This window comes from Dipodomys merriami, unplaced genomic scaffold (assembly GCF_024711535.1).
Source record: "Dipodomys merriami isolate MVZ:Mamm:240054 unplaced genomic scaffold, mDipMer1.0.p SCAF_134, whole genome shotgun sequence".
Classification (NCBI taxonomy): Eukaryota; Metazoa; Chordata; class Mammalia; order Rodentia; family Heteromyidae; genus Dipodomys; species Dipodomys merriami.
In genome coordinates this window covers 567,382-593,318 of record NW_027202649.1, presented here as the reverse complement: position 1 = coordinate 593,318, position 25,937 = coordinate 567,382, and positions in this window count along the sequence as shown.

Sequence of the window (25,937 nt, the reverse complement as noted above, 5' to 3'; positions counted from 1 at the left end):
TTGTAATTTGGATCTGAAGTGTTCACCAAAGGCTCATGTCTCAAAAGGCTTGAGTGACTCCTCTAACTTGGAGACAGGGTAACTTTTAGGAGGAAGGAAGTAGGTCATTGGGAAAATATCCCTGAGAAGGTATATCAGAATGCTAGGATCCTGGCTTCCAAGACATGAGTAGCTTTGTCCCACCATGTATCCTGCCTTGATGCTCTGGCCTTACCTCAGAGTCCCCAAAACAATGGAACCAATTCACCATGGATTGAAGCTGTGACCTTACTCCTTTTTAAGTTGACCATCTTGGATATTTCATCAAAGCAACGGATATCTCACAACCATCACCTTTTTCAGTATGCCACAGAGCAACTTCTAAACCCCTATCCTCAGATGGAATGTGTTATGGATCTAATGTCATTGACGTGGTAGTTATGCAGAAAAAGAAAAAAAAATACTTGGATACTATAAATGAATTGAATAAATTCACCCAGCCAAAGCCAGTAAACACTGGTAAACACCAGTCATACTCAGGACCTTTGGCTGTAAGAACTTAGCTCTTTCCCTCAATGGAATCCCAAGGATCGTAGTCTCTGTGTAGGGGACAGCCGTGAACCTTGCTCTGTTAGAGTAGCCTCAGGCTCTCCCTTGGGGCCAGGTCCTCATTGGTATGTATCACCAAGCAGCCACCAAGGCAGAAAATAAACGTGACCTTGTCATGGTCATAAAGAGAGATGACTCTTAGTCTTCTCTGAAATTGTGCTTTTCCTTTTTACATTTTAGTAACATTTAATGTTTCTGATGACACAAAGTATGAACAGGACCAAGGGTTAAATACAATGTATGTCAGATAGTGAACACTGGTGAGACAAGAATGAATAGAGTGAAGAAATGATGGAGGGGAGAAAACATAGATAGGCACACACACACACACACACACACACACACATATACAATAAAGAATTATGTATTGCTAAGCCAATACTTTGCAAGATATTGAACACTATGAAAAAATATAAAATATTACCTACAATCCTACTGGCTAGAAATTCCCTCTATTAACAGTTTGGACAATTTCCTTTTGAGCTTTTTGTTCTATATTGAATTGAGATCACATCCTATCCTTCATAATGGAACCTGTATTTTCTACTGACCATGGTATATTCATCCTCCCATGTCATCAACTTTGTTTTGAAAACCTGATTTTATATTTTATGGTTTGCTAAGTACCATGGTAGGGACACGCTACAATTGATTTAGCCATTTCCTCTCTTGGTGGATATTTAGACCACTTTCCATGTTTTGTTTTGTTTTGACCAACACACGTATCACATGAATGCACTTCCTCATCCAAAGATGAGAATAAGTTTGTGTATTTTAGGTTGCCAGGTCTGGGTGTAGCAAATCCTTTATAGAGATGGCATTTTTGCTGTGGGCTTTCATTTTACTGACCCTAATTTGGTCTCATTCTCTCAAAGCTGAGAACACACATGGGTGCCATTTGCCATTGTCACCTCAAAATGGTAACTTCTGGTCAACCCTCTGAGTAGAATCTCTCTTCCCATGTGGGTGCCTTCCCCATGTCTGGAGGGGCAACTTTCCTCCCTTCCCCCAAGCTCTCCTTGAGTGAGTTTTCATCTCTCTCTGGCCTCTCAGGGACCCCCTCCAGGATGCTGTAATCACAGCACTTACCTGTGTTCACATTTCCCATTATCGAGCAGAAATCCCCCTGTGCATCCGCACAGCCCCGGCTGCCTCCTAATGGCCCCGTCTCCCCGCCTCTAATGACCCCGTCCTCTCCTCTCCCAAGAGCCAGCTCTTTTTGCTGGTGTTTTAAGAACCCTGGTCCAGACGAAATTCCCCGTGTGATGTCCATCTGGCCAAATTGAAGGTGATGTAAACGAGGAGACAGAGAGACAAGTGTGTCTGCGTCGATAGGACAGAGGAACGTCCCGGGCCATCCATCTTCTGTCTCCTCCAGTGACATCCAACTGCCCCTCCTTGTCTGCGACTTGGGCATGAGAGATGGCATTCCTGATTGGCAGCGCCCTGGCACAGAGGCAGGGGGTGTGGGTTCTCTGAACACAGCCCTCCGTTCTGGTCTCACAGTAAGGGGGTAGGGTGATGCTTCTTCCTGGGTGGGGCAAACCCGTTCAGAATACAGGTGTTCCGCTTTGCACTTGGGGACAGCAAAGACTTCTGGATGTCAGTCCTGGGTAAGGTTGAGCCCTGCCTCAAGCCGGAGCCCCTCACCTACTCTTGACCTCAACTACAGCCTCCTCAAAATGAATGAAGGGCTGTGCTGATGTAGAGAAAATGTGGATCAGAAGTGATTACAAAGCATGCTGCAAGCACAAAAATAATGATTGTTTTTTTTAAAAAGGAAAATATTATAAGCACAGGACAATGCCAGCATCTCATTTTTTCCCCCAATTCCTCTGAAGTCACCTGGGAATTAGGTTTTCCATTTCTCCCTTCCTTGATCAAGGTGAGAGATTATTCAATGCACTCCTATAGCCAACTGCTAAGTACATAGATTTTATGCTAGACACCTACTTCTGGGAAAAGAGTGTGTGGGGGAGGGAATAAATTCTTTAGTTGCAAAATCATGAAATTATCTGTGTACTTGGAGTTAACTGTCAATTGACAATTAAATTATTAAAACAAGGAAGACACCTATCTTCCAACCTAAAGATTCTGGGGGGAAGGGGAGGGGGTCTGGAGAGGGGATAGATATGAGTTCTCTTAGGGCTATAATATAAATCAGCAGGACGTTTCCTGGTGGGTACAGGCAGACAAAGCCGCTCACTGGACCTCCTGCCCATTTTGACATCAGAGTGCTTCAAGAATTCATACTTTGATCATGGTTAAGGGAAACCGTGATCCATTAGTTCAACAAACACAATGGCATTCCACTTAGTTTCACAGACTCTTCTATGTGCTGGGGTTCAGAAAAGAGCAAGCTAGAAAATGTCTTTTCCTTCCTGAAGCTTTCGTTCTAGAGAAGGCAGATCATCAGTAGGTAAGCAAGTAAACAAGCATAGTAATCTCTGAGCGTGATAGGTACTTGCAGGAAATTGCTAAGGAAGGTGATTATATGTTAGCTATATTAACGGAGAGCAGTGTCTGCTTCCCTGTCTCTCATTCCATTCTCAGGAGACAGGGAAATTTTTGAAGGGAAAAATCTGGCCATGTATAATCACTGGAATTTGGCATTTCATTGCTGGGCCTTAATTATTGGCTTTTTCCTCTGGTAAACTATAAATGCCATAAAAGCAAGGACAGGGTTAATTGGTTTACTTCCTTGGTCCAAGGGTTGCAGACAGTGGGAGTTCAGTCCATATTTATTGGATACATGGAGAGGTGGGTGGATGGATAGTAGGAGAGGTGGATGGATGGTTGGATAGACGGATGGATGGGAAAATGAAATGATTGAAGAAAGGCTCTGTTTGGCAGTGCAGGTCTGATGGGTTGTGTACTTTGCATGGATGTCTGCCAATAGATGCTTATCAAGAAAACAGCCAATGGGAGAAGCAAAATGGGACAAAACATAGGTTACCTGTAAGTTGGTTCATCGTTGGTGCTGAAATATCAACTCCATGTCCCTTCACCACCAATCCATGCATGGCAGCCTGGAAGGTGACCCTGAAGTCTGCAAGGGTCCACTGGAGGACTAACAGGAAGACTAATGTTAGCCCAATACCCTTAGCCACAACTAAGGTTTCTAAGACTCCAGGAGAGACTGTAGAAGAGTCAGGAGATGAATGCAGACCTCCAAGGTTCCTAGACACTTAGATTATGTTCACATAAATGCTCTAGGCTCTTCCATTGTTTGCAGGATTGATATCTCTGCCAAACCAAGGCTGTTCAGTAAGATTCTGTTCAGGCCTACTGGTTTTCTTTAAACATTTACTCCAGTTCTTCTTCTTTTCCCCCTCCTCCTCCTCCTCCTCTTTTTCTTTTCTTTTTATTAAAGGCAATGTTTTTTGGAGAGCCAATTGGAACTCTCGAGGTTGAAAGCTTTCTTGAACAATCAAAGATTTGAAAGCCAAACTGGCTTCATAAAAGAGTCACTGAATTCCTTAATAGGGGAGAAATTCAAGTTGAGGCTGGACATATCAAGGGTGTTACAGATCAAACATTGGCAAAGCATTGGGAAAGAAACAAATGTTGCTCTGAAATGCTATTCAAACCTGACAGTCCACACGCCTCTGACATCTAACATCTATTCCGTGAGCTGTCAAAGAATACTTTTGTTTCATTATCCATCTCTGACACATACTTGGAATCAGGATTCGGGGGTGTTTGGGGCCTTGGTTTTCTCACCGGTAAAAAGAGGCTGGTTGAGAAGTCCCATCTCCTAGCCTGGCTAGAAGTCTCTCGTGGTAACACTTAGGAAATACCAGGTTCCTAGTCAGTACTTCATAAATCTTGGTTGCATTTGAACATGAACTCTTTCGGTCTTGGGGCACTGAAAGTTTAACATTTCTTAATAACATAAGCTACACTGAGCCAAGGCAAAAATCAGTAGGTCTCCAGTGTCTCCACACCCTGATTATGAAAGCAGGGAAAAATGTGTTGATTTTATCCGTTTGGGTAGGCCGTACACCCACCTAGCAAGACCAGGCCGAAACATATGGTCCCAATTTCTCATCTCCAGGGAAACACCAACGTTCTTCGAGAAGCTAATTTTTACCAGTTTCAATAAAAAGCAATTTCCCATCCATGGAAAGTGGTTTGGCTTGAGCAGGCTCGGCAAACTGTTCTCAGTGCACACATGGCTGCTGGACCAAAAACTCTGTCCCTACCGGTTCACCTTCTTGTCTTCTCTTGTCCCCAATGCCTACACCTTGTCCATCCATGAGGCCTCTGATACGAGAGCTCTTTCTCCAGGAAGCCTGTTTTGATTGCTTTGAGTGACTCAGTCTCTTTAGCACACTCTGTCACAACGGATGTCTTCTTGGTGTGGAGCACACAATGTAAGTATTGCTGTGGTGCTTTGGGTGATACATGCATTTTCCCACTGGTCTATTACCATAAGGGTGAGAGGGCTGCATTTGCTCCGCAAACTCCTAAGCATAGAGGCAGCGCACACTGTGGACACACTGGGAAGGGAGAAAGGACACTGGCTGTGGCTACCCTTGTCTCACAAGAATACAGAAAGCAGGAGAGGCAAGCCACTGTGCAGTTAGGAAGTTCACTCTCCAGGCAGAGCCTGGCTGAGGGGAAACAGGCTTTGCAAACAGGTTTCAGCCTTCAGGGCCGGTGAACAGGCAGCGAGTGACCGGGAGCACCGCGTTGGGCCACAGCCATCCTATCAGCCCCAACAAACACAGTACATCTGCTCGGCCACAGCCCCACTTTTTTTTTTTCCCATAGATTTGGAACGAGAAGTTTCAGAAGATAAACTTCAGGGTAAAAGATTATAAGGCGGGTTTAGGCTAGGCTTACTAAGCTAGGGATTTAAGGGAAGGAGACAGTGCTATCTTTCTGGGACCCAGTGAGTCTCGAGGTCTGGGTGGAGCTAGGAAGGCCTGGGCCAGCTGCAGGACCGTGGGCTGTGCGAGGGACAAGTGTATCTCCTTTAAATTGTCAAACAAGAACCTGCTTTGCTCCACCTTAGGCTGGGCCGTAGGCATGCGCAGGTCCCTGGGCTGGGGAGGGAAGGCTAGCTATTGCCTTTCTTTAGAGCCTACTGGGCAACTACAGACTGAGTACAGACATGCTCCCCACTAGTGCCAGGCTCAGAACCAGGGCCAGGGGGCAGGTAGACAGCTCAGTGCAAGACAGAAACAAGCCATGCCAGACTGGCTGAGCCTGCTCCTGGCGGGGGCCGCGGCTCTGGCAGTTTCTAAACAGAAAGGCAAATAGATTTCATTTCTCATTAACTTTTGTTCTATGTGCCTTCCTAATCCCTGCATTTTGAAAGGAAAACAACAACAACAACGCATTTTGTTTTAAATTGATAACTTGGGAGCCAGAGGCAGTGATGGGCAGTGGCAGGCAGGGCAGCTAGCGAGGGTGGAGGAAGGAGAAGGAATCCATGTTCCAGGACTGTGTGACCTTTAGCCAGAGACACTGGGTCTCTGAGCTTTCAGCCTCCTACCAAGGTGAACTTGAAGAAAGCCCTGAGAAAGAAAGAAAGAAAGAAAGAAAGAAAGAAAGAAAGAAAGAAAGAAAGAAAGAAAGAAAGAAAGAAAGAAAGAAAGAAAGAGAAAAGAAAGAAAGAAAGAAAGAAAGAAAGAAAGAAAGAAAGAAAGAAAGAAAGAAAGAAAGAAAGAAAGAAAGAGAAAGAAAAAGAAAAAGAAAGAAAGAAAGAAAGAAAGAAAGAGGCAGGCAGGCAGGCAGGCAGGCAGGGAGGGAGGGAGGGAGGGAGGGAGGAAGGGAGGAAGGGAATGAAGAAAGAAAAGAAAGAAAAAGAGAAAGGAAGGAAGGAAGGGAATGAAGAAAGACAGAAAGAAAAGAGGAAGAGAAAGAAATAAAAAGAAAGAGAAAGAGAGAAAGAGAAAGGAAGGAAGGAAGGAAAAAATGTGCCACTGGACAGACAGTTTCTCCCAAGGTTAGAATGCGGTGCTCTCAGCATGCAGTGGAGTCGCCCAAACCCTCCACACAATTGTTTCAGACATGTGCTGAAAAGCTTGCTTTAAGATCTGGCTTCCAAAGAGGGCAGATGGGGCAAGCACACGCTGAGAAGCTCTGACCAGGTCATGTCTCCTAGGGTTGTGGAAACCACTCCAGGGAGCTGGGAGCTGCTGGGGATGGAGAGGAGACATGTCCTAAACCACACACACCAGTCATCTCTGCAGTTCTTGAGTTCTTGGGGGTAGATCACTTAACATAGGTTTTAACAGGTGTCACAGCTAGTGGTGAAAAAGATGAGGTACTCTAGGGTGATAACCATCATTCCAAGACTGGATGGAGGGTGTGGGTAGTGCAGAGGGCTGTGTGGGGTCCCCTACCACATGGGCTCCTGCAGAGCTAGGCAACCGCACAGGAAAGGGGGGGGAGTCAGAGATTCCGGTGTCTGAAAGATTCAGGTCCAAGTCCTGCTTTCTGCCTTGCCACTTAGAGCAATCCACTGCCCTCTACCTCAGTTTCCCCATCTATAAAAAAAAGCTTTAAACTGGATGAAGCACCGTCCATTGTTTAGCACAACGGGGCACATCTTTAAGCAATGACATTATCTTCATTATTATTATTACTGTGCTGCTATTGGGGCTTAGACGCAGATCCTGGCCACTGTCTCTTAGCTTTATCGATCAAGGCTGGTACTTTAGCACTTGAGCCACGGTTTTACTTTGGGATTTTTTTTTTTTTTGATGGTTCATTGTAGATTAGCATCTCATGGCCTTTCTTTGCCTGGGCTGGGTTTGAACCACCATCTTCAGATCTCAGCCTCCTAAGAAGTGAGGAATATAGTCCCAAGCTACCAGTGCCCAGCGGACAGTTATTAGTAATATCAAGACTATTATTGCTGGCCAGAAATCCCCAGTACAGAATACATCTCAGTTCCCTTTTAGTTATGGGCCATTTCCATTTTCTACACTGAGGTCCTGCTTTAAAACAAAAACAAACAAACAAAACCTTTCAATGTCTTTCAATGCTTCATACTGTGTGTGTGTGTGTGTGTGTGTGTGTGTGTGTGTGTGTGTTGAGAGAGGGAGTCAAGAGAAGCAGAGAATGCAATCACCAGGATAGAAGTTATTAAAACATAAAACACTTGCAGCAGGAAGATGGGGACCTCTCGCCCCCCCCAAAAAAAAACCCTCCCTGCTTGTGGGGCCCTGTCCCTCCCTCCAAGCCCTGCACAGCCTGGCCTGGGATGGGGAGGCACCCGACCGCCCCCTGCCCCCCCCCTCCCGCTGGCCAGGTCTGGGCAGGCGCAGGCCAGGACTGCGCCCCGACTCAGTCCCGCCCGCCTTTGCCAAGAGACGGGGCGGCGCGGGGGGGGGGGGGGGGGCCGGGGCGAGGGCACCCCCGGCGGCGGGGGCGTGGCGGGGGCGGAGGCCGGACGCCCTCGCACGCCATTGGTCCATCCGCGTAGCAACAGCCGCGGGACGGCCAATGGGAGCTGCGGATCCTTCCTCCTAGGTCCGGGGATTAAGGTGCCAAAAAGTGAAGGATCCGCGCCGGGAAGGCGGCCTGGGCCTGGTCCGCGCCGGCCCCCGGCGTTCTCTCCCCTCCTTCCTTCGGTCCCTCGGCCCCGGAGGAGCGCGCTGGGCTGAGGCACGTCGGGGCCCAGGCCCGGAGCCAAAGCGGGGCCTTCCCGGAGGCCGCCGCACCGCGCACCCGCACCCCGCACGGCGGGAACGGCGCTTAAACACCCTCGAGGCCCCGGCCCCGGGTTTTGTAGGCCCCAAGGAGGACGTCCGTCCTCTCCGGGGTCCCGGGAAGCAAGTGGGGCGCCCGGTCTCCAGGGGAGAGGTGGGAAGTGGCTGTTTTCCAGACGGTTCTATGAATGCCCCCATCCCGGTCTGTGGGCACGGGACGGGCCAATGCGCATGCGCGGGGCCCTGACCTGCCAGGGCCCCCACCCTGGGGTTGAACCCTGCTGGGCAGTTCCGATGCCTGCTCCCCGCCGGGAGGAGGCCGGTGCCTTCCCAGGCCGGTGTCTGGCCCCGCGAAGAGGCGCATCCAAGCGCCCGGGAAGCTCGTGCTTTGAGAACGCAGGCCTTGGGGAAGGGAGAAAGCCTGTTTGTTGGTTTTTCTTCCCTCCTCAATTTCCAGCACGCGCCCTTCGCCTTCTGCACACACCCTGCAGATCGTTTTATGGCACCATAACTGTAATTTGAATCCTCCGTCTATTAAACGGGAGTGTATACAGTTATGGCTGTGTTTATGTGAGTGTGTGTGAGCCTGCGCACACACGTGTGTGAGCGAGAGGAGGGAACGGGAGACTGGGGATTTACAACACGCAAACACAGCCCTGAACACCGACTCTATTCTCCCCCCTTTGGGGCATTACAGGGGGTCTGGACCGGCCGTAAACACCAGGCCCTGCTGGAGTGAAGTTGGTGACCTGCCAGGTCCTCGCTGGAGGAAAGAGGCCTTGACTACACTCACGCCAGGGCGTGGCAGAAAACCCCACAGTCTTCGTTCTGTTTTACCTTTGGACATGAATCTTCTTTTTCTGGCAAAGAAAGGCTTGGCTTTTATTTTCTGTAGTGTGCTGATTTTACTCTCTGGAGTTAACAGATTTTCAGCGAGTCGGCAGTGGTGCCAAACTCTTGACTCAGTGAGATGAAAATCTGAAGGGATCATGCCTCCTATTTTCATAACCAGAAATGTAAATCATCTATCCGTGTTGGAAGGGACGCAGAGATGGCCAGTGGCTTTGGAGCACTTTATGTGGGGGAAACTGAGGCCCAGAGATGTGAGCTCAGTTTACTACAGTTTGCACAGAGGTATGGTGAGGACATTTGGGTGATTATCCACTTCTCACTTCCATTTCAGAGCACTGGCTTGCTTGCATCTCTATACTAATAGAAAAATGTCACAAAGTAGCACACCATTGGTTCATGTGGGAAATGGTTGTGAATGTAATGAAAATCAAGTGTGATCAGTGAGGAAGGTTAGTGCGATTAGTACTATTTTCCTCTGCTTTGCCTATATCATCTCACTTAATTGAATCTTGGTCAATATTGAGGGAAGGTAGAAAATACGATTTACATGTAACGGGTGGAGAAAGTCAGACGGCCATCCTAGAGTACCTAAGACCTCTCACCTTGTAAATGGGTTCACAAAGACACAAACCCCATTTGTAACCCCATGAATGGTCAAGTTAGGCAATTCAAATCATTATGGTGCCATGGTGGGTCATTCCAAAGAGTACAGAATTGAGTCTATACCTGCCAGACAGAAACGTACTAGCTTTAGGTCATTAATTAATCTTGACTCAGTTTTGCTTCAATGTTTGTGGGCTTTATGGTGATGATGTGATCGTTCATTTGGAAACTGTAGACCAACCTGAAATTCATTTGATGCTGGCTGAAAAAAATCCCACCCCAGTTAAAATTTAAATGTAATGGTTTGGCATGATACATACAGCAGGAAAACTTTTATCAGAGAGTAATCATGGGTTAACACACTTACGTCAGTGTGAATTTTACAAGTATCAGGCAGTTGTCATACTGGCCGGTGCCTCCCTGTGTAATTCAGATTCATGTGTCTATATATGCATCCACAAATACTTCATTTGGTTCACTTAATACTTAAATATGTAATTCAGGAAGATTATCTCAGCTCAGTTGTCACAATAACTAGGTACACATTTGAGTACTTGCTGATCTAGTCTACAAACCATGCATATCTGAGAGAGAAGTGGATATTTGCTGAAAGCTTAAAACATTTATGTAAAGAGAAGATTCTCTTCCGTCTTCGTGAGGGTATTGTTCCTACCCTATTAATAAGAAAAAAGTTGATGAACCACAAAGTCATAGCTTTTCTTGCATCCATGAAAGAACTGAGGTTCCAGAACAATCCAGGAGCCAAATTTCCAAGTGAACAGAGGCCTCTCCAAGGAGACCTGGGAGAGGAGCCCAGGTTCCTTCATATTAAAGTTAGTAACAAATTGCTGAAGATTGAGTATAGGCTGGCATGAGACCATGGAGTTCCTGGGAGCCTGAGACCCAACGGAAGCTCCACTGTGGAATCTCCACAGCAGGATGTGCAACAGGACCCTCCACCAGATGCTCCTGGGTGAGGCCGCGGCCAGGTGCGAGACCAGAGAGAGACTCCCTCCATAGTGCACTGCTGTAAAGACTGCAGCTCACACATAGAAAGGTCGCTTCTGGACCCTTTTCCCTTCTTGGGAAAAGTCCTAAAGTGCCTGGAGAGGTCCAGGAGTCCCTGTGGCAAGCAAGCCGCAGTTGAAGACACATGGAGGAAGCCAATGAAAGAGCTCTGAGACACACATCTTCTTGACTTCTAATAGGGACCTGCCATGGCCTGGAGAGAGACCGAGAGGTACAACACCCCACACACCATGGATACAGAGCAGAGCATGGCCACCATGGAGAAGAAAAGCAAAATCACCGAAGAAGTCCAACTCTTGTAATCCAGAAACACAGGGTCTGTCTCGGAGAAGAACTGGAAGTTTGTCATTGTAAGGTTCTTTCCTGGTTATGCGTGTAAGGTTAAAATGCTATTGCTATTTGTAGGTTGGACTGCAGTAAGTTTTTAAAGTATGCTTTAAACCCTAGGGCAACAACTAAAAATAACTAAAGAAATAGGTCTATATATAATGAGTCAATCCTGAGGATAATCTTTGCAACAAATGTAACTGGAATAATTGCACATTCTGGCACAAAATAAATGACAATTGCACATACCTTCCAACAGACACAAATTTTAACTCAGAATGGATCACAGATTGAAAATGTAAAACTTAAACATAAAACTTCTCAAAAATTATAAGAGTTCCTAGATATAACACAACAAACATAATCCATATTTTAAAGAAATGATAAATTAGACCTCATCAAAATTACAAATTTCTACCCCTCAGAAGACACACTTAACATGAATAAGCCAGCCACAAGCTATGAGAAAATATTTGTAAAATACATATCTGATGGAGGATTACTATCGAGAATCTATAAAGAACCCTTAAAACTCGATAATAAGAAGGCAACCTAATAAAAATGAGCAAAACATTTGAATAGATACTTCACCAGGGAAGACACAGAGATGATAAATAAGAAGATGAAGAGACAGTGAGCATCATTAGTCATCAGGCAAATTCAAGTTAAAACCACAATAAGATACCACAGCTTATTTATTAGAACATGTAAAATAAGTTTTAAAAATCAAATGGGCAATTCCAGGTGCTAAGAATTGGGATATCTGACTCTTTTCCCCCTTTGGTAGTAGGAATGTAAAATGGTCCAGCCATTATGGAAAAGAGACTGGTCTCTCACAAAGTTCAACACATACCCTCTCTCATACACACAGCCCCATCATTTTATCACTGCATATTTCCACACGAGGAATCAAAACATGCTTCCACACCAAAGCCTGTGTACAGATGTTTATAGAGCATTTAATCCATAATTGCCAGAAAATGGAAAACACCCAAATGAGTGGATAAGTAAATTATGGTACAACTACCCAGCGAAACACAACACAGTAATCAAAAGAAACCTATCTCGGGTGTGTGAACCACCATGGATGAATCTCAAAAGCATCTTAGTGAGTGGAGGAAGTGAGAATCTGAAATACATATAATACTGTATGATTCCAATGATGTGACAGTCTAGAAAGGAATAACCAGAATTCTAAACTGCTGAGACAGAAAGCACTGTGGATGCCGGAGACTGAGGTGAGGCAGAAGGGCGCGGGGAACATTTTCAGGTTATGGAATATTTTCTGTCTTGAAGATAGTAATGGCTACATTGTCCATATTTGTCAGGATCAAGAATACTGAACCCAAAGTGACGAATGTCCTTGTTTATCAGCCTGACTTTAAGCAAATCCAACCCAACTTTGTGATCAAGAAAGTAGGACCCTGGAACGTACAAAGAAAGTGACAGGACATTGGACTATGGAATAGTAAGTGGATCTCAACAGAGTTACTCAAGAATTCATGAGCTCGGATGAAGGTCAGTGTTCATTGTTGTTGTTTTTTTTAAAACATATGTGTGTTTTCCCTTCTTTTAAGAGTCCAGATGCTTCCTTTCTGTTGTGAGGTGGGAAGTTTCCCTGGTGGAATGGAAGGTCTTGTTCATTTTATGCAGCTTTGCCATCACTGCCTAGATCTTTGTAGAATCCCTGATAATTCTCCTTCTGGATCCCAAAGGTCCATGGAGGGTGGTCTGTAAGCTAGTGGCCTGCACAGGCGATCTGAGTCTGCTTTGTAGGGCAGTAAGCCTGGTGGAAAACTCCACAGATAAGAAGTTTCTGTTACCCTCAGCAACACGTGACAACTCTAGATATTGCATTCCTAACTTGGAAACTCAAAATATGCACTAGTTTCTAAGTGCTCTAAAAATGGAGTGTGCGTGTGCGGGGGGCAGGGAGGGGGGATCAGGGGGGAGTAGTCTGTTTTCATGGTAGATTCCTCTCACTCATTTGGCTTTGATGCATAACCCCTGTTACATTACAGGTTAACTTGTGGGACATAGGTTTAGGTCTTGCCTTATAGAAGGCACCAGAGTAGCATTCTATAAACTCAGAATCGCTTTAGCCACTATCTGGTTATTTTATAATTTATTATGTGGTGGATACACTTAATTTTAAAAGAAGAACTTGAACTGGGGAGACATTCAACAGCACAGCCAAGTCTGTCCCACAAGCAGGCTAGCAGCTCCTCTGATGGTCTCTATTAGCTAAGCTTTAAAGCTTGGACAGCTGATGAGTCCATAGGATGTACCAGCAAATGCAGGCCAGGGATTTTCTGCAACACACAGTTCCTTCTGGTCCCTGAATTTTCACTTGTGTGCCAACGGATTGATCTCATTTATCATGGAATTAGTGTTTTAGTGGTCTTTCAGATGCAAGAATTAAAAAAAACTATGGGTTTAGAAAACGTGAAGACACACATGCAATATCTAAAAGTATAAAGAAGTCACCTGTGTGACAATTGGAAGCAGGGATAAGAAGGAAGCTTTCAGAATCCAAAGGACTCTCTCTCGCTCTTCCCCGATCTCTCCTTGTCTTCTGGGACCTTATTGCTTTCTCTCCTAGTGGGTCTGTTCCAGATTTCCGTTTTCTCCTTTCCTATGCCACCTTGCAATGAGATTCACAGGGCCATCCCAAATCCTTATGTGTTCTTGTAAGCGACTCAATCTGCAGCTGAGGATTCCCCTTCCAGTCTCCCAGGCAATAGTATGAAGTCTGTCAAACTTGATTTGGAGTCTGTCACTGGGCCACTCAACTGCACCCACTAGAGTGAGTGTTTGTCTGATCGTAATCTCATAAGAAATCCACTTGCTTTTAGGAAACAGTGTTGACTAGGCCAGGTTGACTATGATGAATCTAAAAGTCTCAAATCCCAAAATGCTCCAACTTTTTGAGTGCTGGCATGATACACCAGGCAGAAAATTCCACACAGAATTGTTCTAAAGACTTGTCTAAGATTGCCTTCAAGCTACATGTGCAAAGTATATGAGAAACATAAATTTTGTCTTTAGATTTGGGTCCCTCTCCTTCAAATGTCTTATTCTGTGTGTACAAACATCACAAAACCTGAATAAAATGCAAAACCTGGTCCCACACACTTTGGAAAACAGATAACCGACCTGTATTTATTCTCAAATCGCTCCACGATTCTAAGAAACACCTGGAGTTCTTAGGGTGTGCGCAATCTCTGAGGTCCAAAGTGGGCACTGAACTGCATGTCTGGTAGCACCCCACACTGGCTGCACATGGGAACCCCCAGGGGAGCCTCAGAATTACTGCTCTCTGGACACTGCATCCTCCCTTTTGGATGGAACTGGTCTGGAAGGTGGTCGGTCATCAGGACTGGTAAGAGCTCCCCAGTTGAACCTACTGTGCAGTGGAACTTGCGATTCACAGGAAGGATGCAGAAGTGATGCGTTCAGTAAGCATTGCAGCTGAATCTCAGGATAACACGTTTGAAACAGTCCCACAACTTACGCAAGGGTAAGGGAGCAGCGTTCTGACAGGTGGCTTAAGAAAAACGTGGGAGAGAAGCTAGGGGCAGCCTCGAGGTTCCCTGAAGCCAAGCTCACCTGGCAGAATGTGCTGTTTATAGAAGGAAACGGAGTGTTGAGTGGTGGGGTAAAGAGAGACAGCCAGAACTTGAGAACACCATCAGTTCTCTTATCCTCTTAGGCAGGCATTCCTTTATCTTTCCATCTCACAGTTTTTGACCATCAGTTACACACTATGAAACACTCTAGGAAGGGGCTCAGTACCCAGTGAAGAATGATAAAAAAGACATATTGGGATCTTATGAGGTTAAGATGCCTTTGGTTTGCTTAAATGACTGGGGAAAGAACTAAAATAAAACAAATAGAACTGTATATTTGCATCCTGGCTCTTTTCATCATACTTATTCTTTCTCAGAGAAAGCTCACATTTAATGGCAGCAAAATCCATTGAAATCCTGATTTAGAAACACTTAGCTACCCTTGTCAACAATGAGTTTCCTGTTATTTTTAGCATCTCATCAGAATTTAAAAACATAAACAAACAAACAAGCAAGCAAAATCTCGACACAATGGGGCAATCTTCGAGAGGGAAAATTATAGCTTGCTGACCACATTTTGTGGATGGATTTCTAACCATTAACCGTGGGCAGCAAAGCTACCTCCATCCCAGTTACCACTGGGCAACAACATGCGGACAAGACTTGCTTGGAAGACAGCACTCAGACCCAATCCAGGAAAGAGCGGATTGCTTTCCCACTTTGTCCTTGTTCTCCACTTTCACTGGGAGGTTCAGGATGTACCCACTAGTTCTACTCCTGATTATCCAGTGCTCAGATCCTTTCTGGTGATTTTATGATGGGGAAGTACAAAAGGGGCATAGTTGAGTGTGGTTTTTCTTTTTCCAGATCGTTTCCCTTCACCAGATAATTCCTTAGATTTGGTTTTAGTTCAGATGCATAGGATCTAATTTTCTTCCTCACCATCATCTGAATCCAAATATTAATAATTTCACAGACTGCCAAATTAGGATTCATCAGTTTACAGGAAGGAGAAGGAGATCTCATTCTCCATGTTAACCCAAATACCCCATGTGTCTTACCTGACTTGTATTTCTCTAAACTTCCTAGTTCCCCCATGCCATTATTTTGTCCCATATTTTATACATGTGGAAATTAAATAATGGAATATTTCTATCTCAGGAGAAGAAGCGTGGGGTGGGTGGGAGCTACAAAATCAAAGTGGAACTTTTATCTGTATTTAGATGAGAAAGACTGGCCTCACTCTCATGTTTGTGTGTGCGATTTAGGATGAAGGCAAAACAGATGAGACAAAATAGCATTTTCCTGAATTCCAATTTGACCTCTTATTATACCTCTGCTGTCTGGACCGGTCTGGGATAGGGTGCACGGAAAATGCTTGCTCCTCAGTCGAGCACTGCCTTTCCATTGGCACAGCGTCTGCCTGCTGCGCTGTGTCTCTGGGATGTAGCAAAGTGTGTACACCTCTGTGACAGTGAGTGTCTGTAGCAAACCTGGACACTTTGGTGGCTTCCATTTCATGAGAGGCCGTGCACTATTTGGACAGCTGTAGCCAGCCACCACTGTCTCAGCTTTCAGAAAGATGTTGCGTTTGCAGGAGGAAGCTAGCAAAGCGCATTATGGAGGTTCAGGGGAGTTTTGGAGAGTCACGGCGAATGCCCTCTTGATTCCCCTGCAATCTTCCTTCTGCTGTCCAAAGCCCGACGCACTGCTACCTGGGAGTTATGTTCTTTATTCTTATGGAATAAACAGACGAGGTTTGGAGAACCAAACAGCAGCAGATCCAACTAAAATTGGGTTTCTCTCTCCCTCCTCACTCTTCCTCTTCTTCCTTGTTTCTCGGAAATATGGCTGTTCTAAGCATTGTTTCTTTCAAAGGAAATCACTTAATGTTTAGAGAGGTAGCGTGTGGATCATATACATTCTTTTGAGCGTTCACTGAAATGTGTTCTTCCAAAGTTTTAAATTTTTCCAAAGTTTTAATTTTATTTATGCAAGTGTATATTTACACATACACGCCCATGAATACGTACACTCGCATATGTAAATTAATCCATATGTTTATACTATTCATGTGTGTGCGAATGAATTCAGCCATCATTTTTCTCCAATTAAGTCGAGAAATCAAAATCTGCCAACTAACTAACGTTCAGCACAGCAAGCTGAATTTTAGCACGCTGCACACACAGCAGATCTCTCCACGGTCGCTGGCCCTCTCTGCCTCCTTTCTCTCCAGCCAGTTTCTCTACCTCCCCTCCCAATCCTTCGCTGCCTTCCTCAGCCCACACTGACCTAAAAGTCAGTTTCTCTCCTGTGCCCTCGCTCCAACACCATAAACTTAAAACAAAACACATGGCCCAGGACGGGGTGCTGTCTTCAGTTTCCCATTTCCTTCTTCTGATCCTTTCTTGTAGGTTGTGGGTTCTGTCTGGTAAACTGCAAGAACACAACTTGTAGGTATGGAGCAGATCCGGGTGCACCCTCCCCCCCCCACACTCAGCAGAATCTTGCTGAGTGTGTGGGAGTTGCCAGCCCCGGGGTGGAGGGCTTGGTGGGAGGCGGCTGACAAGCCCCAGCCATCTGGGAAGCTCACTCACCAAAGAGCCTGTCCCTTGTGGTTGCTGAAGAAAAACACTGAGAGTCTTTGGGTCACACTGCTCCTCCTTTGTTCTCCTAAATACTGAATTTACATCTCAGGAGGCCTGGGGTAGGGCAGCTGAAGAGGGCTGGACGCCAGGACTGTGTGCCACTGTAACCTAAAGATGGACAGTGACCTTCCAGACCCTTCTTCTTTGTTATTTTAAGGATTTGTTTTCTTATCCCTTCCCTTGACAGATGATTCCTTTGATGCCTCTTACAGATGAGCACTCTCGTGTTATCCCTTGGTAGAACCAACTCCTTGATCTGCAGGGATGGGCAACCTCTTGAAGACAGGTATCTGCTCTAAACATGGGACTTGACACGGACAATGACTTAATAAATATTTGAGGGATGTCTCGATGCATAAATAAGTCCTTTTACTTAGCTTCTCCATCCCAGTTAAGGGGGGCAGAGGTGTAGTCCAAAGACCTAGCTATCGAGAGACTATTAACTCTAGATCCAGGAATTCTCTGAGTCCCTGACATGTCCCGAAGAAAGACAAATTCTTCAGAAAGGATTCAGATCTCCTCTAAGAGCATCCAGTGTAAGAAGCAGCGTAAGGCTGTGGATATTCCTGCGGGGTATCATGCTCCAGGGTACAATGCGGACAGTCCTAAGCAGTGAGCATGGAGGAACCCTCGAATGTCGGTTGGGGGTCTCCTCTAAGCAGGGAGTGAGCTGGAGAGCTTGGCATGCAGTCAATGCATCATGCCTGTGTGCACTATCTGCATTTTAATTTTTTATTTAAATGGAGTTTTATGAACTTATAAATAGCACTTTAAGGATCACTTTAGGTTTACAGAAAAATTGAGCAAGTAGTACAGTTTCTATATTACCCTTGTCCTGTTCCTGCATGCAATTTCTCTTATTAATCTCTTACATTAGCATGATGCATTTATTTAGATCAATGAGCTAACATCAATATATTATTATTAACTAAAGTACATAATTTATTCAGATTCCCTTAGGGTTTCTTTTTAACCTAATGTCCTTTTTCTGTTCCAGGATTCCATCTAGGATATAACATTACATGTAGTCACTGTGGCGCTCTGACTATAGTGACAGGTTCTTAGAGTTTCCGTAGTTTTGATGGCATTGATAGTTTTGAAAAGAATATGTCTTCCCAGGTGAGGTTATTCTGAGACAGTTTTGCAAAGTTTATTTTCACTCAGGTAAGGAACGTATCATCTTATTTAAGTTATTCTGGAAGCAGGAGGGGTGGAAGAGGATAAAGTTGGAGACCCAGGACTGATTTCCTATTCTCCCATTGTCCCCTGCCCCTCTCCTGAGAACATTCTCGAACATCTCTAGACTCAGACGGAAAAGCTGCTTTATTTTATTCTCTTCTAAAAGGTAAGAGAACCTTGCTAGTGGGGACACATCTTCCTTCTCTTGCTCCATGAATTGTCCCTCACCCTCAAATAGCCTCCCATCTCCACAGGTGCGGCCTGCTTCTCACCTGGAGACAGTAACCACTGAGCATGGAGCCGAGTGGATGCACTTGGACATTGAAGAAATCAATAAGTACCCCAAGGTTGACTTGTTAACTGCCACTGCTCCTGCCTGGATTGTGCAGTTCCCATACTGACATGTCAATATGACACAACTCCCTCTGGAGCAAAAAGAGAATCGTTCTTTCCCTTCAGTTGCTCAAAAGCAGGCTTTTGAGACTTCTGTGAAAGACGTCTGAGCTAGAGGTTGGCAGGGGGAAGGAACCCATTTAAGCAGTGGGCCAAAAGAAAGAACACAGATGATTCCGGAAGACGTTGGAGACATAATTCCCCCTCCAAAGTCCCAGGAAATAGGAGTCCTTTCTCCCTTCGTGTGATCTCAGGGTGGCTTGGGCTGTAAATACCAACTGGCTGGAACTGGTCTTCTGAGTGGCCCTTGTAACCCAAGACCGGAACTGGTCAAAGAATTTTATTTCCCCCCAACCACAGGGAGGAAAATGAAGATGCGGTCACTGGTGCTTAGTCAGCAGGGAAGTCAAGCCTTTTATTCTTTGTATACTGCAGTCAACAGAAAGTTATTGCTTAATTAACCCCTCTGAATGAATACCTGATAATTAATAAACCCATGAAGTATACCCTAAGGCTTTAAGTTGAAGAAGGCTCCTCTCTTCAAGTGGAAAAAAGAGAAGAAGAAGAAAAAAAAAACATGCTGAACTAATGGAAAAAAATTCCGGTAGAAGGCAAAGCAATTAGGATTAGTGAATTCCATTTCATTTAAAGTTTCAAGATATAACAGCCATTTATCTAACAAATTAATAATGGGAGTGACTTGCCTAATATAGCAACAAAGTCTTTATATTTTATTAGTGGAAATCCAAACTGAATAATTTAGTGATAGACATATATATACATATATATGTATATATATATATATATATATATATATATACAGCCATATATACATTTTTTTTGGTTAGGCTTTTTTTTTTCTTTTAAGTCACTGCACTCAGATAGATCTAGATTTATGTATCTCTTCTAAATTAGTCCCTACTTCAGTTGGGAAGATACATTTAATATTATGGCTCTGTAGAAAATCAATATTTTTTAATGTTATCTTTCATGTTAAAAAGCTTCATCATCGAGCTAATTATGCCACCATAAGAAAAGGGTTGATGATGTGGCTCCTGTTTCACAGGTATTATTAAATTCGCTATAGAGTGTAAATGAAGAGCACTGGGAGCTTAGTGAGTGGGATGTGTTGGGGACAACTGGTAAGGCGGGATGGGAGACATGAACTCAGGGCTTCAGCAACTCATTAGCTCTATATTATTAGAAAGTGGAGGAAACTCTTGAAAGGTGTTAATAACCAAGATCCACTGTGATGCTAGTACTCAGGATGCCCCTGGGATTTTGCCTGGGGTCCAGGGTAGGCAAAGCGTTCCTGACAACATCCTGTCTCTGACCTGCTGTCTTCTGATGAAAGATGCAGTGACAGATGCTTACTGACTCCCGGCCAGATGTTTGATAATAGTCTTTGCCCCATCTTCAAACCTGTGGGAGCAACTGGAATGGTCCTTCCTCTCAGTCCTATTGCACTCATTCAGAGAGATGATAATGTTCCAAAGAGCAGAGGGGCAACTTGCTGAGATCACAGTCTGAAAAGCAATCTATGACTTTAGAGAAGTCAGAACACCTAAGTCCTACCAGCCATAAGAAGAATATAAATATTTCCTACATAGGTGAGTTGTGTTGTACATGAAATTTATAGTACATGCTGATCTCCTAGGAATATTAATAATCTTTCCCACTTTCTGCAGGTATATAATACTTGGAGGGTCTCAATTTTTTTTAAATATAATGATCATGATGATAACTCAGCAGTAGTGACAGGAGATAACACATCTATACAGATTCTTCTAAAAGAATTCCAACAACCCTAAGAGAGAGATTATTTAACCCACTTTAGAGATGAACAAAAGAACTTTTTGATATAACCCATCACTAACACTGTTATTACTCATAACGAACACTCATCGAGTATGACTGTATACCAGACATTTGACATTTTTGTCTTACTTATTGCTCATTTGTTCATCTTTAAAACTATTTACTGAATGTTAGGTATGTGTAGTGGGCCAATCAGGACATGTGCTTGAACAGAAGAGAATTTACAACATCGCCCAGGAGAAAACAGAGAGCAACTCTGTGCCTTTGCTCCATGTTAATGACAAATCCTGTCTATGGTCAAAGAAGTTGCTGGGATGTGGCTAGTCAATGGCGAAGACTGGATCCAATCTGAATATTTCCCGCTCATGGTCACACAGTACCATACTTGAAAAAAAATTGCTTGAAATACTGAGGCAGGCCTATCTTCCTCCAAGGCTGTGAGCTTATGGGCACAGATGGTCAGTAGGACTGCTAGTGGATGCTTGTCTTCGGTTGGATGTGACCTCCCATGGGGAGTTCCCAGGCGGTGATCTCCCAGCTCTGGTTTCTCTGTCTGTCACTAGTAACCTCATGACTTGGGGTATATCACTCAACTCTTCTGTGCTTCCAACATGGGTCAAAGAGAGACGGACAACTACAACTGTTTAAAAGGAATCCTAAAGAATAAAGTGAGACTGCAGTGAAAATACATTTTGAAAGTCAAAAAGCTCTATATCCATGTAAAACACTGTGATGGCTTGAATAGAAAATGGACCCCCTGTAGGCTTGCTTTGCACACTTAGTTTCCAGCTGGTGGTGTTATTTTGGGAAATTCTGGAAGTGTTAGCAGGCGGGGCCTAGCTGAGGACCGATCCCAGAATACCTTGTTTCTGACACCTTCCTGACTTCTCTCCATTTCCTGTCCAGACCGTGAGATGGTCGGCCACACCCGCCCTGCCACAGTTGACTGAGTCCTCTGAACTTGTAAGCACCGCCAATCCTTCTTCCCTTAAGGTTGTTTCTATAAGGTGTTTGGTCCCAGCGTTGACAGAAGTGACATACAAAAATGATTAGTTTTAGATAGAAACGGGAAGATTTTGCTGCTTAAAAAGAAGTTTTGAGTACTCATTACCTTATGTTTATATCTGTAACCCCTTTGTACAGCACATTGACAATAAAATGAAAAAAAAAGAAGTTGTGATGCATGTAGTTACTTGCTAACTACTCTGTTTCGATGGCAATCTCTTTTGATTTTTCCCAATGACTATCTATTGATGACAAATATATTTAGGAACAGTGCAAAAGGAACGTGCTATAGGCTCTCATTGTGACAGTGGAGGATAGTTCAAATGGAGTTCCTTCATCTTTGCCTTTTTCTGTTGCTGGTAACCAGTTCTCCATATGCTTATACCACTTCCTGCTAACCAGGACTTCCTCTAAAGTGTGAAAATTTTACAAAGCAATTAAATTCTTAGAACTACCTATACATAGGTACAAAGATCAGTTGCATTCAGTAATATGAGGAATATATTTTTATCTTCAAATTCCTGTAAGAGTAGTTATACTTCCATGATAGTGTGTGTGAAGTAGGGGCATACGAAGTCAATTGTCAATTGTTCAAATGGAGGTACGTGTTATAGAGATAGATCACAACCCAGAGCTGCTAATGTAGGAAGATAAAGCTCTCCTCATAAAAGGAGTATCTGTAGCAATCTGCACCAATGCATTTAATTTCTTTTATCCTTATAAATCTTCAGAGCTCAGATGAAGTACTTGCTTCCTATTACCTCACTCAGATCAGAAAGTTCAGGATCTTTATAAAAACTCTTCTTTCCTTTCCCTATCTGCTTTGCCTCATTCTGGAGAACTGTAACATCCACAGTGAGCAGAACTAGTTAAGGAGGATTTTAAGGAAATGCAAGATGCAACCAAGTCTAGACATCCCAAAATAAGTGCATGGGGCCCATGCATTTGGTCTGGTTACTTTAGCCACCTTCTTAATGGAGAAGTTGGATCACTGCACAGTCAATCCGCTTAATTGCATCTGTGTTGGCCATTAAAACAAATTGAATGCGCTATGGCCAATTTGATCATGTCATAAAGAAATGGCCTATAGGGCCCGTCGAGAAGCAGAATTTCAGCCATTATTCGATTATATCTGATCAATGGAGACAGGCTGTATGGGAAATCCCGGAGCCAAAGTAGATCCTATAGGAGCCGCTGGCTGGCTGGCTTTGACGAGCACATTTGTTAGGATCAACTGTCAGCACCAACAAAATTGGCCAGGTGTTTGACAAAGCCTCACCTTGCTCTGTCCTGGGGAAAGAAAAGTCAGTGCCTCATGACTTTGCCTAAAATATCCAGTCAGCAAACCAACAGGTCATCTTTTCCACTTTAAGTCCTGAGTAATTTGAGAAGGAGAAAAAAAAAAAACATTCAAAAATCTCCACTGGCTTTGACCTCTAATGTTGGTATAAATATAGCTCTCATGCTGTATCCATTGTGATTAATGCTGGGTAAAGGTAATTTAAGTGGGGCCTAATTTTCTTATTTTTCTCCATCTCATCTTCATGTACTGTACCTTGGCCTGCACCTCTGCTCATCTGAGTTTCAACAGGATCTTATGGGGCCTCCATTTCTACAGAAGTCACATTGTTCTCAAGTCACCTTGCTCTTCTTGTAAAGTTAGACAAGGGCAAAGATCCTAAACGAAGGTATTTCTTATAATTTACATATTTATGTCAAGGAGAAATTACTGTGGGCCATGTTTACTGAGGATTTGATAGATAGTCAGTGCCTCCCTCAGTAGTTGAAGTATATTGTCTCATATAGTCCACATATGACCTTGAGTAGTAGCTTCTGATATCACTCTATGGAGGAGCCACCGACATACAGGAAGGTTACACCCCAATGAGGGGACCTCCAGGTAGATTTAAACAGTAGAGAACTAGTAGGTTCACACTGAAAGTTGTGAGGGGCTCATTTGAAGGCAAAGTTTTTATGAAAGGGGAGCAAACATGTTAATCTTTTAAGTTTCTATCCGATGCTTGATATAATTCACCTCTATTTAGGTATACACAATGCCAAGTTCTTAAGTTTCAGTTTTCTCATCTAAAACCTAGACTAAATGTTCTTTTCATCAGCTTCTATTTCAGTCAAATGTTCTCACATCTCCTAGTGTCTCTAACACAATTGGTGGATAAAGTATGCTGGCATGAAGCTAGAAATGATGAAAAGATTTCCTATTCCCACACATGTAAAAAATGATGAATTCTAAGTAGGGAAGCAAAATGACAATGAACAGATTACTGAAGCTATCTTGATTGCAGAATGACTATTATTCATTCCAGTATGTCAAGCTGTACATAACTCACTCACTGGAGTCCTCACTGAGCACTAAACTACACCCTGAAAGGAGCAAGTTCAGGGAACTAGCAACATGAAAAAAACTTGTCATTTTGTGTAAAAAAAAATTTCTTAAATTAGGTATAAAAGAAACATAGCTCAGCATAATAAATGGCATAAATATATACATGTACACATACTTATATATAAGTATATACACTTATATATGTGTGTAATTATATTGTACATATATATATATATATATACACACACACACTCAGCTAACATCACATCAAATAATGGGAAGAGCTAAAATCTTTTCCTCTAAGAGGAATAACAAGCAAGAATATATACTCTTATCCCTTCTATTCAATACAATAGTGCTAGATGTCCCAGACAGAACAAATAAACAAGAAAAAGAATTGATAAAGGCACCTAAATAAGAACCAAATAAGTAAAATTGCCTCTGCAGACAACATAATCTTTTATATAGAAAACTTTTAGACTCCATCAATAATCTGTTAGAACTAATAAATGAATTCAGTGAAATTGCAAAGTACAAAACCAATGTACAAGACAGCACCACTTTTACACACCAACAGTGGACTCTCCAAAAACAAAATTAAGGCAATCTTATTTATACAGTAAGAAGACACAAATGGAAAAGGTAGCTGACATTGCAGAATCCATGAACACACACACACATACACACACACACACACACACACACAATTGAGGTGATAGACATGTTAATTAGCTTAATTATTGTAATCATCTCAGAATGTACATATATATATATCAAAATGACACATTATGTATCATAAATATGTACAATTTTTGTCAATTACACCTTAGCAATGTGGAGAAACTAAACAGGGTTATTCCTTGACAAAGGAGATGACCGACACCTTCTCAAAATGACCCATATTGGTGCTCAGACAATTTTGCCTTTCTTGAGCAAAGGGCAAACAGATGTTCTGAGGTGTGGAAGCCACTAAGTTAGCTAAACAACAGCCAGTGTGGAGCACTCACACCGGTTAGGCTGGTTCGAGAGAAAGAAGTCATCTGAGAAAGCCACTGCCCACAGATAAGTCTGGGCCCAGTAGTTGGCTCTTCTGGCTCTTTCCCTTCCAGATTAGTTATTCATAACCAGCTCAGGCACCCTGTCTGTCCACTGTCTCTGTGAAACCTGAAGCAGTTAACCAGAATCAAGAAAAGGATTTTCATGATCATTGAGGCTTCCTGCAAAGGCCCCAATCCAAGTCTTACTGCTACCACCTTGCTTCTGTGCCAAGTGCCTTTCCTCCTGATGCCCCCTGAGCTTCCCCACGCACCATCGCTGCAGGCTCTTTACCTGGAGCCATTCCCCAGCTGCCACTCCATCCTGTCAGCTGACCTAACCCCACATACACACCAGGGTTGTTTCCTAAGACAACCCTTCCAGCCCCAAGCTGTGCTGAGGTTTGCTACCCAAGCTCCTATTCTCTCCTCAATTGATTGCATCTCCCTTCATGGGTACCTCATCCATAGAGATGACAATGCTCACATCACTGAATTTTGTATGACCCAAACCATGTAGCTTTGTAAAGGACTTGTCAGAATCAAGAGATTCCAGTGCATCCCACTGTGGAGATCAGGCCTAGGAATGAATGCTCAACAGTCACTGCCAATGAGACCAATCATGACCATGTGACGTCATTTTTATCCTGACACATTTGCACTGCTGAAGCCCAAGGAACTCGTTTTGTGTACCTGTATCTCAAGTATACCATAGGTCATCTTAGCCTGTGTGTATTAATTTGTAATAGCATCTGGGTTTGAACAGCAGCCTCCACTCTGCTCTGCCAGCTAGCACAGGCTTGTTATTGACAATGGCGGTTAGACGGGCCCTGGACTCGCGTATTATTCATTCATTTGCCATGATCCACAGCAATGCTCTG